Source organism: Callorhinus ursinus, unplaced genomic scaffold, assembly GCF_003265705.2.
Source record: "Callorhinus ursinus isolate GAN/ISIS: 27379988/994484 unplaced genomic scaffold, GSC_fseal_2.0 scaffold11, whole genome shotgun sequence".
NCBI lineage: Eukaryota > Metazoa > Chordata > Mammalia > Carnivora > Otariidae > Callorhinus > Callorhinus ursinus.
The window spans coordinates 22,309,487-22,326,160 of record NW_027397073.1 but is presented as its reverse complement, the minus strand read 5'-3'; the positions used below and the strand labels follow the sequence as shown (position 1 = coordinate 22,326,160).

Here is a 16,674-nt window from a genome sequence, read left to right as displayed (position 1 = left end):
TGTTTAAAATTTCCCACCAAACCTTCAGGTGTGATGTCTGCTTTCAGAGTCACTCGGAACATTATGGAGCAGCTAAGGTTGGTTTTCAGGCCCTTGGCCTCTCTTTGTCCTTTCCCCCCCCTTTTCTTAAGTATTACTTATGGGAGTAAGTTTATTTTCCAGGTAAACTCTGACACATTTCTCATGACTTGTCTACATCTTTTGTTTTCTTTCTACACTGCTTCCTTAAGACCCCAAATTCCTAGTTCTCTTTTATTGCCAGGTTCCTGATATTGGGAGGAAAAGCTCTGATAATAGTCACATGCAAATTAATCCATATTTCAGTGATGGCCTTTGGGATAAGATCCCAGGATAAGAACGCCAAAAGAGCTAACTTCTGATGGTGCAATTGCAGATTCTGGCAGTTGAGAAGATGGATTTGGGAATAGAGGGATATTCCCCTCAAACGTCACCACGTCAGCGGTCAACTATTGCCATTTCATCATTCTCGCCTCTCACAAAGGGGCTTTGGACCCAGGTTTTCCCACTCATTTTCTTTACACACTGGTGAAAACAGAATATTTGAGTAACTGTAATGAGCCTTTTATTTAGTTCGAGTCCACTAGGGATGGAGTAAGAGTAACTGGCGGGTTCACAATTAATTGGATAGACAGAAAGCTGGTTAATTCAGAATCCCAAGTGACTCTGTTGAGAAACCAGAGTTAAATTTTATAGCTAAGACAAAATCCAGCACTTAACTGATTAAGGGTCTACTTCTGTTTTCTATATCCCCATTCATCTGCATGGTCCCTGCCTTCAGCCCCTAGGCTCCATTCTACCAGATTCCTTTGCCAATCTTGGTTAAGTAAGAGTGATATCCGAAAGGACCTCACTTAACTCTGAAATTAGTCTTATGCTCATAAGCTTGGCTTCCCTGCAGTGAGCAGCTGTCCATCCATCTAGTCTTAGCCTGCTGTGTGAAACCGTGTGGGACAGTCTCTCGGATGGGTTTCATCTCTATTTCTGCTTCGTAATTCAGTTCCCCTGCTGGATTTGGAGGCTTGCCTTGAACTCCAGCCCAACTGACTAGGATCTTGTCAATATGCCTAGCACTTGACAGTCCCTGTAATTTGTCAGCTGGATACTGTTTCCCGGAGTTCCAGCCACTGAAAGGAGTCTTGTTCCAAATTAAATGGACCACCCAAACTCTGAGGCTTCCACCCACCTGACTTTGTGCATTGCCTTTGCCTGGTGGCTCTTGATGTCCAGCAGATGGGATCCTTATTAACATTAGGGATACTTGGAACTCCCACCACCCTTTTGGAGTATGCTGTAAATTACCTTCTATTCCTAGGGGGAAGGCCACTTTAAACCCAGCCAGTGCTCTTTCCTACCACTGGTTCTATTTCCAGCTCCTTGTCCCCACACTTACCCTACATATACCAAGGCTTAGCATGCCTTGCTACCCACAATATAGTACTAATATGTTAAGAATCTTGTTTGTCTAAATTAGTTTCACTGACACCAAATTTAGCTTCAACATGATTGAATGTTTCTGCTGAGTTTATATTATGTTCAGCAAAGCGTATAAACCTATAGAAATAAAGATTTGGGGGTTTATAGTTCAATGCAGTGTATCTGGAAGGCAGCAGTTGACAAACCAATATTATACTGTATTTCTAAAGTTCATATTAGTAATGCAGCCAAGACTGATGAAGCTCTAAAAGACAAGCTGAAGGAGAGAATACGTAGCTGCTCTTGGTATGAGAGGAAGAATGCAGAAAAGGGATGCTCACTGTTTAGTTTTTCAAGTTTCTAAGGAGAAAAAAAATCTTGGACTTTTTTTGTGGAGTCATTTATGTAGAAAACAATGATACATAGAACCTTTCTGAGAAGAGTAGAGGGGGGAGAAAGGAAATAATTGGCTATCATAAGCATATTGTTGATCAGAGAAAGCACTCCTTGAAGGTTTAATATAGAGCAGTCCATTAGAGTGGACTGAAGTTATAACACCTGCTCAAAGAATGCTTAATCTCTCCTTAATTAGGTTTTGGCAGTGCCTTAAGCTGAGTCAACAATAAACCAAAGAATATGCCAAGTTTATTTTCAAGTCATGTTCTTACTATTTAGGTTTGTAATTATGTCTATACTACCTGAGAACTGGGCACCTTACCCTCTTGGGCAATGCCTTTCCTGGCCATGACCCTGATGCAAAGAATGACCTAAATCTCAAAACAAGTGCCACAAATTTGAGAGGGATAAAATTAAGATGAAGGAATTAAGCTGTAAAATTTTTGACTTGCAGGTATCAAATGGTAAATCGGACTTCTTTGGTAGTCGGTAGAGGCTCTACTGACGCTATAAAATCGCTTCGTATAGTTGGTAGTTAATTCCTCCTGTTAAGATCTGCAGAGCTGAGAACTAGAACTCCAGTAAATGGAACCCTGGACAATTAGCTCTTGTTCGTCTGTATAACCCTGCAGTAAAGTGTACTAGACCTAAGCACCGGCCACCACACTGGCATTCTACAGTCGAAAGTGTTGTAGTAAGAGAAATAGGCAGTGAATGTTTACATATCAGTTGGATAATTTTTTTTTTTACAGAAAAACAATGATTTAATTTAAAAATTTTTTCACTGTACTGCAGAATGTCCTGCCTTGTTATTGACATACAACAAGTAATTGTATATGTGGTATAACTGATGTACAGTGTTAGCTTCAGGTGTACAACATAGTGATTTCACATTTATATGATGCCAAATGATCACCACAATGTCTGGTTATCACTAGTCACCATACAAAGTTAATACAATATTAACTATATTCCTCATGCTGTACATTGCATCTCCATGCCTTATTTTGTAACTGGAGGTTTGTACTTCTTGATCCTTTGCCCTCATTTTGCACTCCCCAACTCCCCTCTCTTCTGGCCACAATCAGGTATATGTATTTATAAATCTGGGTTTTGCTTTGTTTTATTTTTTAGATTTCCACATACTAGTGAAATCATGTGGCATTTGTCTTTCTCTGACTTGATTCCACTTAGCATGATACGTTAAAGGTCTACCCATGTTGTCACAAATGGTAGGATTTCTTTCTTTTTTATAGCTGAGTGGTGTTCCCCTGTGTATATATACGTTACATTTTTATCCATTCATCCAATAATGGACATTTGGGTTGTTTCCATATCTTGGCTATTGTAAATAAAGTTGCAGTGAATGTGAGGGTGCATATATCTTTTTAAATTAGTGTTTTTGTTTTCTTGAAATAGGTACCCAGTAGTGGAATTGCTGGATCCTCTGGTGTTTCTATTTATTTTTTGAGGAATCTTCATATTGTTTTCCACAGTGGCTGCATCCATTTACATTCCCACCAATAGCGCACGAGTTTCCCTTTCCTCCCCATCCTCACCAACATTTATTATTATTGTTTTTTTAATAATCGCCTTTCTGACAGGTGTAAGGCCATATCTTATTGTGGCTTGGATTTGTGTTTCCCTGTTGATTAGTAATGTTCAGCATTATTTCATGTGCCTTTTGGTTATCTGTATGTCATCTTTGGAAAAAAAAATGTCTACTCAGATCCATTTTTTAATCAGTTTTTTGTTTTGTTGGGTTATGTGAATTTTCAAATATATTTTGGATATTATTAGGTTTACAATTTACAGATATTGTCTCCCATCCAGGTGGTTGCCGTTTTTGTTGTTCTTGATGGTTTCCTTTGCTGTGCAGAAGTTTTTTTTTTAGCTTGGTATAGTCCCACTTGTTTATTTTTGCTTCTGTTTTCCTTGCCTTTAGAGACAGATCCAAGAAAAACCACTAAGCTGACAGAGCTTACAGCTTATGTTTTCTTCAAGGAGTTTAATGGTTTCAGGTCATACATTCAAGCCTCTAATCATGAGTTATAGGAATCCAGTCTCATTCGTTTACACATAGCAGTGCAATTTTCCTAACACCATTTATTGAAGAGACGTCCTCTCTCTCGTATATTCTTGGCTTGTCATAAATTAATTGTCATAAATTAATTATGTCATAAATTAATTGACCATATATGCATGGGTCTATTGCTGGGCAATAGACCCTAGTCTGTTGCACTCATCTATGTTCTGCTTTTGTGCCAACACCATGCTGTTTTGATTACTATAGCTTTATAGTTTAGTTTGAAATCAGCATGATACCTCTTGCTCTGCTCTTATGATTGTTTTGGCTATTCTGGGTATTTTGTGATTTCATACAAATTTTAGAATTATTTTTCTGAAAAGTGCTACCGGAATTTTGATAGGGATTGCATTGGGTCTTTTGAATAGTATAGATATTCCATGCTCATGGATTAAATAATATTGTTAAAGTATCTATTTGTATCTTCAATTTCTTTTATCAATATCTTAAAGTTTTCAATATACAGATCTTTCTTGGGTTAAATTTATTCCTAGGTATTCTATTCTTTTGATGCAATTGTAAATGGGATTGTTTTCTCTATTTCTCTTTCTGATAGTTTATTAGTATATAAAAATGCAACAGATTTTTATTATTATCATTATTATTAGGTAAGTTCCATGCCCAATGCGGAGTGTGGAACCCAATGTGGAGCTTGCACTTATGACCCTGAGATCAAGACCTGAGCTGAGATCAAGAGTCAGATGTTCAACTAACTGAGTCACCCAGGCACCCCTGTGTATTAATTTTTTAACAGTAATAAAATATACTTTGTTGACTCAGAGGGTCATAAAAATTATTGCTAAAGTAGATATCAGGCAAACAAAAAGGTGCTTTAGAAGTCCAGTTAACTTGGAGTTTATTTAAACTAAGAAAAAATCATAATGTTTTCATGCAGTACATTCTTGGTTCTTTAAATAACAATTGTGACACACAGCAGAAAGAATTGTGGAATGCTGCACTGTGATCCATACAAAACACCAACATTTTGGATTATACATAATTTAGGGAAATATCTCAAACACATTTGAAATACTGTAGTAGCCAAAGAGGCATGGCTTAGGTGGGCATAGGAATGCAGTTTAGAAAAAAAGTATCACACTGGAACTAATCAATTTCTTCAAAATCACTGAGCAAAAAAAGCAACATTGAACTTCCGTATTGATTTTATACAACCTCTGTATAGTACCCTGACTTAAATCCAAGAGCAAAAGTTAAGACTTTCTCCCTCTATTTTTGGTAAACAACTACATGGTAAACTTAAATGACGTTTCCCTTGGGATTTTACCTGGGAGTGGCCTTTTTAATTTTTTATTTAAAAGAGGGCAGCTTTGGCACTTTTATACTGATGTCACCAATGTTAATATTTCTTGGGATCTCAGCAAGATTCATATTCTTTACAGGTGATAGAGCATGGGCCGGAGCTCCCTCTAAGCCATCCTAGGATTTCTCCAGTTTATTTTGTGCATCAGTTTGTGTAACAATCGCATCCATGTTGGTCTCCATTACCATTCCCCCATCACCATTTCTGGAAGAGTATTGTGAACCTTGGGGTGCCTGGGATGCTCAGTTGGTTAAGCGTCAGACTCTTGGTTTCAGCTCCATCATGATCTCAGGGTCCTGGAATCGAGCCCCTTGTGGGGCTCTGTACTCAGTGGGGAGTCTGCTTGAGGATTCTCTCTCTCCCTCTGCCCCTCCCCCTGCTCACATTCTCTCTCTCAAATAAATTTTTAAAGAAAAAGAATATAGTGAACCTTGTCTACATGGAAAATTAAGTCCAGTTCAGAGACATATTCAAAACACTGGTCTAATATTTCCACAAATACTTGAACTAGATCCAAAATGCCAAGTTCATTTTCTGAAGAATCCACACACAAGCCAAAATATAATGTTGTATAATGTTTGTAAACCAGTTTGTTGTCAGATTGTCCAATTAACAATACTCCTTGTAGGAAATTACCAATGTTTTCATCCCTTAGATACCAAATGGAACATCTCCCCGATGTTTTGCTGTTCTATATCTTCACAGTAGGCCTGGTAGAACTTCCAGAGCCACAGCTTTCTTGTGTTTGTTGAAAATGAGTATCGTCTTTATCCCAGATGAGCTGGGCTGACTGGGTGGGGGCCGGTGTGTGAGCCTTCCCTGGGGATCTTGCCAGCGATCCTTCCCCACCTGTAGTGTATTAATTTTGTATCCTACAACTTTACTGACTTCATTTATTAGTCCTAACAGGTTTTTTTTTTTTTTTTTGGTGGAGTGTTTAGGGTTTTCTATGTATTCTGTCCTATCATCTACAAATAGTTGACAGTTTTACTTCTTCCTTTCCAATTTGTGTGCCTTCTATTTCTTGTCTAATTCCTATGGCTAGGATTTCCAATACCCTGTTGAATTAAAAGGGTGAGAATGGGTGTCCTTGTCTTGTTCCTGATCTCAGAGGAAAGGCTTTCAGTTTTTTACCATTGAGGTTGATATTAGCTGTGGGTTTGTCACATATGGCCTTTGTTATGTTGAGGTACGTCTCCTCTAAGAGAGTTTCCATCATAAAAGGATGCTGAATTTTGTCATACTTTTTGTTTTTTTTTGCATCTACTGAAATGGTCATATGATTTTTATCTTTCATTTTGTTACTGTGGTGTATCATGCTGCTTGATATACAGCTCTTGAACCATTCTTGCATCCCTGGAATAAATCCCCTTGATCATGATGTATGATCCTTGTAATATATTGCTGAAATTAGTTTGTTAATATTTTGTTGAGGATTTTTGCATCTGTGTTATTAGATACATCCTTGTCCGGTTTTGGTGTCAGGGTAATGCTTGCCTCATAAAATAAATTTAGAATGATTCCCTACTTTTCAATTTTTTGGAGAAGTTTGAGAAGGATAGGTTTTAAATCCTCTTTGAATGTTTGGTAGAATTCACCAGTGAAGCTGTCTGGTCCTAGACTTCTGTTCGGAGATTGTTGATTACTAATTCAATCTCCTTACTAATAATTGGTTTCTTCAGCTTTTCTATTTCTTTATGATTCAGTCTCAGAAGATTGTAAGTTTCTAGGAATTTATTCATTTCTTCTAAGTTGTCCAACTTGTTGGCATATCATTGTTCATAGTAGTCTCTTATTTTTTGGATTTCTGTCATATCAGTTGTGACTCCTCTTTGATTTTTTTCATTTTCTTTTGAGACCTCTTTTCCTTTGGTGAGTCTAGCTAAAGGTTTGACAGTTTTGTTTGTTCATTCAAAGAACCAGCCTCTTCATTGATCTTTTCTGTTGTTTTTTCAGTCTCTATTTTCACTCTGATCTTTATTACTCTTTGGGCTGCATTCTTTTTTTTTTGTTTGTTTCTTTAAGGTGTTTCCTTATTGATTTTCTGTCTGGACGATCTATCCATTGATGCAAGTGGGGTGTTAAATTCCCCTGCTATTACTGTATTGCTGTCAATTTCTCTCTTAGGTCTGTTAATATTTGTTTTATACGTTTTGGTGCTCCTATGTGGGAAGAGTGTATGTTTGTAAACATTATAGCTTCTTGCTAGATTGACCCTTTTATCATTATGTAGTTTCCCTCTTTGTCTTTTTTTTTTCTGAGTCTTTGTTTTAGAGTCTGTGTTGTCCATTATGTGTATAGCCACACTAGCTTTCTTTTTCCATTTTCAAGGAATATCTTTGTTCCATCCCTTTGCTTTTAGTCTGAATATGTCCTTCTATCAAGTCTCTTGTAGGTATTATATATATGTGTCTTTTTATCCATTCAGCCACTTTATTTTGATTGGAGAATTTAATCTATTTACATTTAAAGTAATTATTGACAGATAGGTACTTATTCACATTTTATTAATTGCTTTCTGGCTATTTTTATACCCCCTCTCTGTTCCTTCCTTTTTCTCTCCTCCCTTGTAGTTTGATGACTTTTTTTTAGTGTTATGTAACTTGATTCTTTTCTCATTTTCTCTTGTGTATTTAATTTTTTGCTTTGTGGTTACTGTGTGAAGTTCATATATTATCCTATGTATATTATAACCGTGTATTTTAAGTTGATAGCAATTTAAATTTGAACACATTCCAAAACTACATTTTTACTCTTCCCCGATGTTTTATGTTTTCAATGTCACATTTTATATCTTTTCATTTTATGTATCCCTTAACTAATTGTTGTGGTTTTAGTTAATCTTAATAGTAGCTTTATAAATGACTAATCCACTGCCTTTACTATGTTTATCTTTTCCAATGAGATTTTTACTTTTGTATGGTTTCTTGTTATTAATTAGTTCCATTTCTTTTCAGCTTAAAGAAGTCCCATTACATTTGTTGTAATGCCAGTTTAGTAGTGGTAAACTTTAGCTTTTGCTTATCTGGAAAACTCTTTATCTCTCCTTCAATTCTGAATGATAGCCTTGCTAGGTAGAGTAATTTTAGTTGCAAGTTTTTTCCTTTCAGCACTTTGAATATGTCCTGCCACTCCATTTCTAGCCTGCAAAGTTTCTGCTGAGTAATCTATTGATAGTCTTATGGGGTTTCCCTTGTATATAATAATTTCTTTTTCTCCTGCTTTTACAATTGTCTCTTAACTTTGGACATTTTAATTATAATGTGTGTTGGTGTGGTTCTCTTTGGATTCATCAATTTTGGAACTCTCTGGGATTCCTGAGTCTGGATATCTGTTTCCTTCCTAGGTTAGGGAAGTTTTTAGCCATTATTTCCTTAAACAAGTTTTCTGCTCCTTTCTTTTCTCCTTCTGGATTTATAATGCAAATATTCTGTTTGATGTCCCGTGGGTCCCTTAAGTTACCTACATTCTTAAAAAAATGGTTTTTCCTTTCTGCTGCTCTGTGTGAATTCTCTTGCTTTGTCTTCCAACTCACTGATTTTTCTGCTTCATCCAGTCTTCTTTTGAACCCTTCTAGTGTATTTTCAGTTCAGTTATTCTTCAGTTCTGTGATGTCTCTTTAGTAGTTTCTTGCATTTTCTCTCTTTGTTGAAGTTCTCAATGTGTTTATTGTTCTCCCAAGATCAGTGAGCATCTTTATGACCATTGCTTTGAATTCTTTATCAGGCAAATTACTTATCTTTGTATCATTAAGGTCTTTCTGAGGTTTTGTTTTGTTCTTTCGTTTGGAATATATTTCTCTCTTCTCATTTTACTTGACTCTCTTTTTGTTTCTGTGTATAAGGTGAGGCAGCTACCCCTGTCTTGAAGGAGTGGCCTCATGTAGATGATGAAGCTTCTCATTTACCCTGCTCTAGCTCTTGGTTGTCTCTCAAAACCTTTGTGATTATCTAAACTTCTTGATTTATTTTTGATATATCTTCATTGTTGAGAGTGTGCTGAGACCTATATGAAGTGATCATTCCAAGGGGAGGAATCTTAGCCCCTAGTTTCAGGCTGATTGGAAGCCAGACTCTCAAGCAGCAGCTTTTAAAGTATGCAAATATTTATACCATCCTATGGGGCCACAGTTGTAAACACTGCTGGCCTCTAGATCAGGATATCTGGAGGTGTATCTGGGCAACAGTTGTAAAAAAATTTTGAGGAAGTGTAGAAATAAGCATAGAAACTCCTTTCTGTGAAGTCTCATCTCTCATCAAATTGTAGCAAGGCCAAAAGGATATGCAAAGATTGTTTCTCCCTGATTATCTTTCCTGGGAGCACTTCCTTAGCTTCTAGATGTGTAGGAAACCTGAAGCCTGTCTCTCAGGCTGAAGCTCCAGGCTAAGTAAATAAGGCCTTTTCATAGGTAGACTGGGGTTGTGTTTCAGTCTGCTGTCTGTGTAGTGCCCTGGGTATGATGGCCTGCCAAGAACAGTCTTTCCCATTGTTACTTTCTGGTGCAGCTCAGAAATGCCCATCCCCTTGGCCACCAGAGCCAGGCAATCAAGAATATCCCCTGTGTGAATTGTGCATGCCTTTTGCAAGGTGGAGGTAGAGGGGCAAGGCTCACTCACTGGCTTCAGAAAGGAAGTGGGAAAATGTCTTGACGGTGTCCTTCTGTGGGCTTCAGGAATGCAGTGAAAGAGTACCTTACCTCTGTGCATGCACCAGCTTTAGGTTGGGGTTAGACAAATGCCATGATTGCTTCCACTTCCCAGCCCTGGCCAGGGAGCAGGGGATGTTACAACTTCCCATGTTTGTTGACTTTAGGGAGCAAGAGAATGCCATGATGGTTCATACTTGCCTGCCCCAGCCAGGAAGAAGGAGAGTACTGGAACCATACATGTTCTCTGACTTCAGTAAGGCAGCAGGATGGTGGTGTGAATGCCTGCCCCCTCCTGTTTTAGCAAGGTGGCAGGAAGTGCCATGTCTAAGCTAGCTTACCTGTGTTAGCAGCAAAATTGGCACCCACCAGTGCTTCCCTCTCTGGGATAATTTCAACCATAACCCATTCTTCCAGTAGGTGTTTCTAGATTAGCAAATGCATTTCTTTTACATGTAGCCTAGGTGCTTTTCAAACTGCTGTTTTCCTCTGGGGTGATACTGTATGCAAGTCCTTCAGAAAGGGAATTTCAGTTTCCTTGAGCACTTTGGGACCTCTGGACATCGGCCCTGTTGGTTTTCTTTCTTTTTTTTTTTTAAGATTTTATTTATTTATTTGAGAGAGAGAGAGAATGAGAGAGAGCACGAGAGGGAAGAGGGTCAGAGGGAGAAGCAGACTCCCTGCTGAGCAGGGAACCTGATGTGGGACTCAATCCCGGGACTCCAGGATCATGACCTGAGCCAAAGGCAGTCACTCAACCAGCTGAGCCACCCAGGCACCCAGCCCTGTTGGTTTTCTGAGCTAGATGTTTTAGGGGCTCATCTTTGTTGTACAGATCCCAGGGCTTGGGGTGCTTGATATGGGTATCAACACCTTGCTGTTCCAGGAGAAATACCAGACTGTTGAGATTCCTCCCTATTCTGTGTTGCCCCACTGGGTTGGGATTTTTGGTGAGACCATCTCTGTCTCTCCTACTCGTCTCAATGTGCTCTTTTTGTTTTTTGTTGTGGAGAAGCAGTTGATGTATTTTCAGATCTTTTTCAAAGGAAAATGATCCATATGTAGCTATAGATTTCGTGTGTCTGTGGGAGGAGATAAGTTCAGGATACTCCTACGCTGCCATCTTCTGGATAGTATTTTGGTTATGGGGTGACAGCAGACTGATGTGGATGCTGGCATCAGCTCTCTGGTGGTGAGACAGTTGACCCATCAGGCTGTTGTACAATATTAGGTTATCTTACTGCAGTATTTGTTCACACCTCTGCACAAGTCAGAGTCCTTATATGTTTATAAAACTTCTGGGACCTGAAATATATAAAGGAAAAAGGAAAAAAAATTGTGCAATAGAGGTCAAATAGACATATCAATGCCTCGGGAGAAAATATCTGGAGTCTTAATCCTAATGCTTAGGATTTAAAAGAGTTAACTTGCTGAAAAGTACTCAATAAAGATAATGTCTATGCACATTCGGATTTTTTTTCCTCTTTATGGCATGATACTTTGCCACTCATACTATTTAGTCTCTTTTCAAATGCTAGCCTATCAAGTAGGAGGAAAGTGAACTTCTCAATTGGGCAGTCTCAAAAGTATAATGCCTTTCAAAATTTGCAGAATCTAAATAAGATGGTAGCAGTGAGTTGAGTAAAATACAGGTAATATCGAGGGAAAGATCTCTTTAGAGAAAAATTGACACCTGGCTAAAATGAAAGCTTTGGAGTTTCAGAAGGGGAGAAGAGAGTAGCTACAAAGAAAAAAATGTCAAACATCAGTGTTACTTCTCTTTTTAAATTTGTATACACTTATTTTTAAAACTGATTTTTTTGTTACTGAGTTCTATGAATTTTGATAAATACAAAGGATTGTGTAAATGCCCCCAAATCAAATCCCCCAAAATTATCTCCTTGCTTCCCTTTTGAAGTAGAACATTCCCCACAGTCTGACCCTTGGCACCTGCTGTTCTCTTCTCCACCTCTATGGATTATATGCTAATAGTATCGCCATCCAGAAAACAAACAGCTATTAACAAAGTCTTAAAAGAAAATACTTCAAAAATTGAATTTGACTTTAGGTAAATATTTTTGCCTGCTTTAGTTTTGAATGAAGTCATCATGCCTTCTCTGTTCTCTTTCCCCTTCCACTGATGGGATGGAGGGGTCTGCCAGGCCCTGGGGGATGGTATATACATGAAATATAAACATTTGTAGCACTGAGCCTTTGAAAATTGGGGTTTGGTAAGTTGGTTAGAGCGCTAGCCTATGCACAAAAGCCCAGTGTTTTTACTGCCTAAGGGAAGACCAGATCCATGTCTATTTGGAAATAACAGACAACACACCTGCCTCAGCAACAGTAAAGACAATGAAGAAGGATTGGGATAGCCAGACCTCCAGAGAAGAAGTGAATAGGATTTAGTGGCTTAGAAACTTAAACATTTCAACTAGGAGCTCTATCAAAAGAGTAGATTGAAATTAACAAAACAAAAAACATATGCAACAAAACAACTAGCCTAAACAGTAGGAATCCAAACTATGGTGTTCCTGAGGGAAAATAGTCAAAAGAAGAAGAAACAGCAAAATAGCCTCTACATTTGTTAAAAAGAAGTAGGCAGTAATTGTCAGTGAGGACTTTGTGCCTCATAAGTAGGGAGCAAGGGACAGACCAGACAGTATTGTTGAAAGTCTGAACATTTCTCCTGTGTTGATTAAATACTGTGAAAATCATATTTCCACTGCTCAACACATGCTTCCAGGCTTTGGGGAGCATGTCTAAATGCATCTTTGAAAGTCCCCTTCCTTCCTTTTCTTCCTTCCTTTATTTAAAGTAGGAATTGAGTAAAGGAAAAAAAAATTGCAATTGGGCATTTAAAAGCTGAGAGCATCTTTCTGGCTCAGATGAATAATGGCCCATTCCATATACTTTGAAAAACTGAGCCAGGGGAATGAAAATGATTTCCACACTCTTCCATATTTCATCCAGTTGGTCAAGAAACAACAATTTACAATGGGCAAAGTGCTGTGGGGAATGACACAGTTTGTCCTTAGTAAGCTCATAATACATATGTGTTGGGCGAGGGATATAGATGGGAAGACAGGCCTGAGCACACAGAGTTAAGTGATGCAGCCATCTTGGACAGCTCTGTGACTTTATGGAAAAACTCAGTCTCAGGAGGATTGTTTTGTCTGAGAAAGAGGGTCAGGACTAACTGGCTTCAAGGCAACTTACAAATGCCCCTGGGAAGCTGACATCTTAGCCACCTGGGATTACAAAAGGCACTGAAATGGATTTTCCTGCAAAAGTATGGCTGATTGTGAGGGTATGAGCAATAGAGTTTCTGCAGGTCTAGGTTTGATAAGTATAGATGAAGCTGACAGCTTCAATTCATGCCCCTAGAAAACTTGAACTGAGGGTACTGAATGTCACTGCTGAGCTCTGGGAGATGGCTTAGCTGGTTTTCATGAACCATGTCCCTGTAAATATGTGAAGCACAACATTGGGTCAGGGTGGCATGCGTCATTTGCCAGGTGCGCCTTTGCTCCTTGCTTTCCGATATTTGGAAACATACAACATATTGTGAACATACCCTGTTTCACCAAGAAAAAAAAACACCCTTGCATAGCTGGATAAAGGGCACATGTGAGGAAGAGGAATTTTTGACTTCAGCAGAAGGACCTGGTCAGGATAATTGTTGACTATTGTTAGGTTGAGGGGCCACCAAAACCCAGATTTAGTCATCACATCTTCCCAATTTTCTCTATTTCTTTGCTTTTTTAAAAAAGGGTCTGTCTTTTCAATTACCTAACCCATGTCATATGTAATCATCATGCCTGAAATTCAAGTATGTTAATTAAATGCTTGGAGAGAGAAAAATTAGGTCCATAGGGAACTCAGAGAAAAACTAACTCTGAATGAGAGTGATCAGCTGAGACTTTAAGGAAAAGATAGTAATTGATATTGACTTTGAAAAATAGGAATTGAAAAAAAACCTTCCCTATGTATAACACACATACGGAAACATGCACAAACCTTAAGTGTACAGGGAGATGAGTTATTTTGAAGTAGAAGTAAAACATTTTGAGAATCTTAAAGTCATCATGTGTCCTTCCAGTCACTGTCCCTCCTTCCTCCCTGAGAGTAACCATTATCCTGACATTTAACACCACAGACTAGTTTCATCCGTACCTGAACTTTATATAAAAGTATAATTACACAGTATGTATTCTTCCATGTTGGGCTCTTTTGTTCTAACATTTTGTTTCTAAGTATTGTTGCATATTGTAGCTTTTCATTAATTTTCATTGTTCTGTGGTATTCCATTTGATGTATTTACTGCACTTATGTACCTGAATGTTGATGTAAGCTTGTTTCCACTTGCATTTGGTTCTTACAAATAATGGTGCTAAGAATATTTCTTTTACATGCTTTTTGATGTGCAGATATATACATATTTCTTGAGTATGTATCTGAGAATGAAATGATTGGGTCATAGAGTATGCATATGATTAAGTCCACTTGGTATGGTTATTGAATAGATTTAACAACAAACTGTGGGGAAGAGAATTAGAGACAACAAATTTCATGGTGAGGAGGCAGAGACATGAAACAGCCTGTCATGCTCTAGGACCAGGAGTGTGTTAGGGTGGCTAGAGTTTTGAGTGTATGAGGGCTACACTAATAAATAAGTCACACATAGGCAGGGAGAAGAATATGGAAAGCTTGAATACCTTTCTTGGAAATTGGAACTTGGTTGTAAGTAATGGGAAGTCCTCAAAGAAGCTGAGGTAGGAGAGAGACAAGATCAATTCTGTGCTTTAGGAGGAGGAGTCAGTATGGACTGGCTCAGGGTAAGGTGGAAGATGAGATTCTGACTTAGGGTATTGAGGATGGAAATCAGGAGCTATCTAGGAGATAGAATAGCTGAAGTTCCTATGAGTAACTGTTATCTCTTTTGCAACTCAGGTCCCTTTTTCTGACCTTTGGAACTGTGAAATTGCTGGGGTTTTTTTTGTTGTTTTGTTTTGTTTTTGTTTTTATATCTTTCCCTTTTTAACGACTATTGCTATGTACTTCTGTTAGCGTTCCTTAATTTATTTACTCTTAGATTTTTATTCTAATAATATGAGCTGCTGTGGTTTTAAGTAGAGATGAGTTGCGAGTAAAAGATAGCTAAGGATGGATAATTGTATATCTGTAAGGAATGTTAGGTATAAGCAAGGGGTAACCCAGGAGCCTTTGAGCTTAAATAGTAGTACTCTGTAAAAAATGCTGTCAAAAAGATGCTGAAAGACTTTATGATTTCTAGTCCACACACCCAAATATTGGGAAAAGCCCGGTCAATATGTGGTACTCTGTTTATAATTTTAATAGGAAAGGCTTCACAGTCTAAGAATAATTTGTATGAAACCATATTAACCATTGATCACCCGAAGACCAATTTAATCTGATTGTTTTATGATGGTATTAGCACGCTGTTAAGGGGACCAGATGGGTCAACAAAGAAGTACATAATTATGTGGAAAAGAATGAATTCTGTCAATCAGTTTTTTCTATCACAACAAAATACATTAACACCACTCCCCCTCCCCCCCATGTCAAAGGCTTGACATTACCCCTGTTTTTCAACACAAATCTGCCATCACTTAATAGCTTTGGGGTTTGGGCTCAATTAGTTTCAATCTTTGTGGTATGAGCCTGAAACCTAGGCAGAGGCAATCACAATAAATATTTGGTAGACTCCAGAAGAATAATTGTATTCCCTAGCTACAAGCAATTAAGCACTAGATGTATTCCTTGTAAACCTTTGCAAATGCAATGAAAAACATGTTTTAAAAGACAAATAATTAAATGGCTTCTTTCCTTTGTTGGCATTTAGGTAAAAGAAAATTAAAGCTTGTTGTTTTACCTAGGAGGAAAAGATATTTTCTGCTGTAAAAATTATGATGGTTTGTATATAACCTGCTGATAATCTTTCAGAAATCAAGAGAATAGGATAGATGCCAGAAAAAAGATGGGCAACGGTCCCAAATTTCAAGAGGATAAAAAGAATGGCTTTCACAAACTGCTGGGGAGAAGCTTAATTTCAGTTCCCTCCTATCTTCTAGAATGCAGTATTAACGTTAGATTTGGAAATACTGTCCGATCCTCTCCCAACACATAACCTGTTCTGCAACATCCAAAAATATACCCATTATTTATATAGAGAGGAAATGACAACAATTGGAAGTTGTGTGGTCATTAGGGCCTTGTAAAATTAGAAGGCTTAGACATACAGCTAATGAAAGACATTTTGTCAGACTTCCTTGAATTTTTATATATGGATTTAAAGTAGGAGAGGGAGTGGACATTTGAAGAATCCCTTTAATATTATTTTCATCTTTACAACAGTTCTATGAAATGGATACTTAGAGCATAAAATTAAAAAAAAGAGGCTTCAAGAGATCATTTAATTCCTCCAAGATCATTTAAATAGTAAATGGTGAAAAATAGATCCTTTTTTTTCTCTCTGATATTTCTGTATTGATATTATTCCCCCTGCACTGTACTCAGCCCTGTGCCTAATGCAACAACTATCCTATAGTTGTTACCCCTGTTTGACATGTCCTATTATGACATGTGTCTTCTGCATGAATAACTCCTGTGATGGGGAGCTCATTACCTATGATTTTACAGCTTTTTCTTTGCATTGGTTTTTCTTTAAATTATCTGATTACTTTTCCTAATCTCCTTTTGGTTGCCCTTTATCTTCAACCTATTTTACAGATGTGTTCCTTCCTTAGTGCACCTTCTTTCAATCAACAT

At 37.8% G+C, this 16,674-nt stretch overlaps 1 pseudogene; it reads right to left on the bottom strand.

The window, feature by feature from the left end:
* Positions 1-5,147: 5,147 nt before the first annotated feature.
* LOC141373760 (AP-3 complex subunit sigma-1-like) overlaps positions 5,148-16,674 on the bottom strand; it is a 106,947-nt pseudogene continuing 95,420 nt past the window's right edge.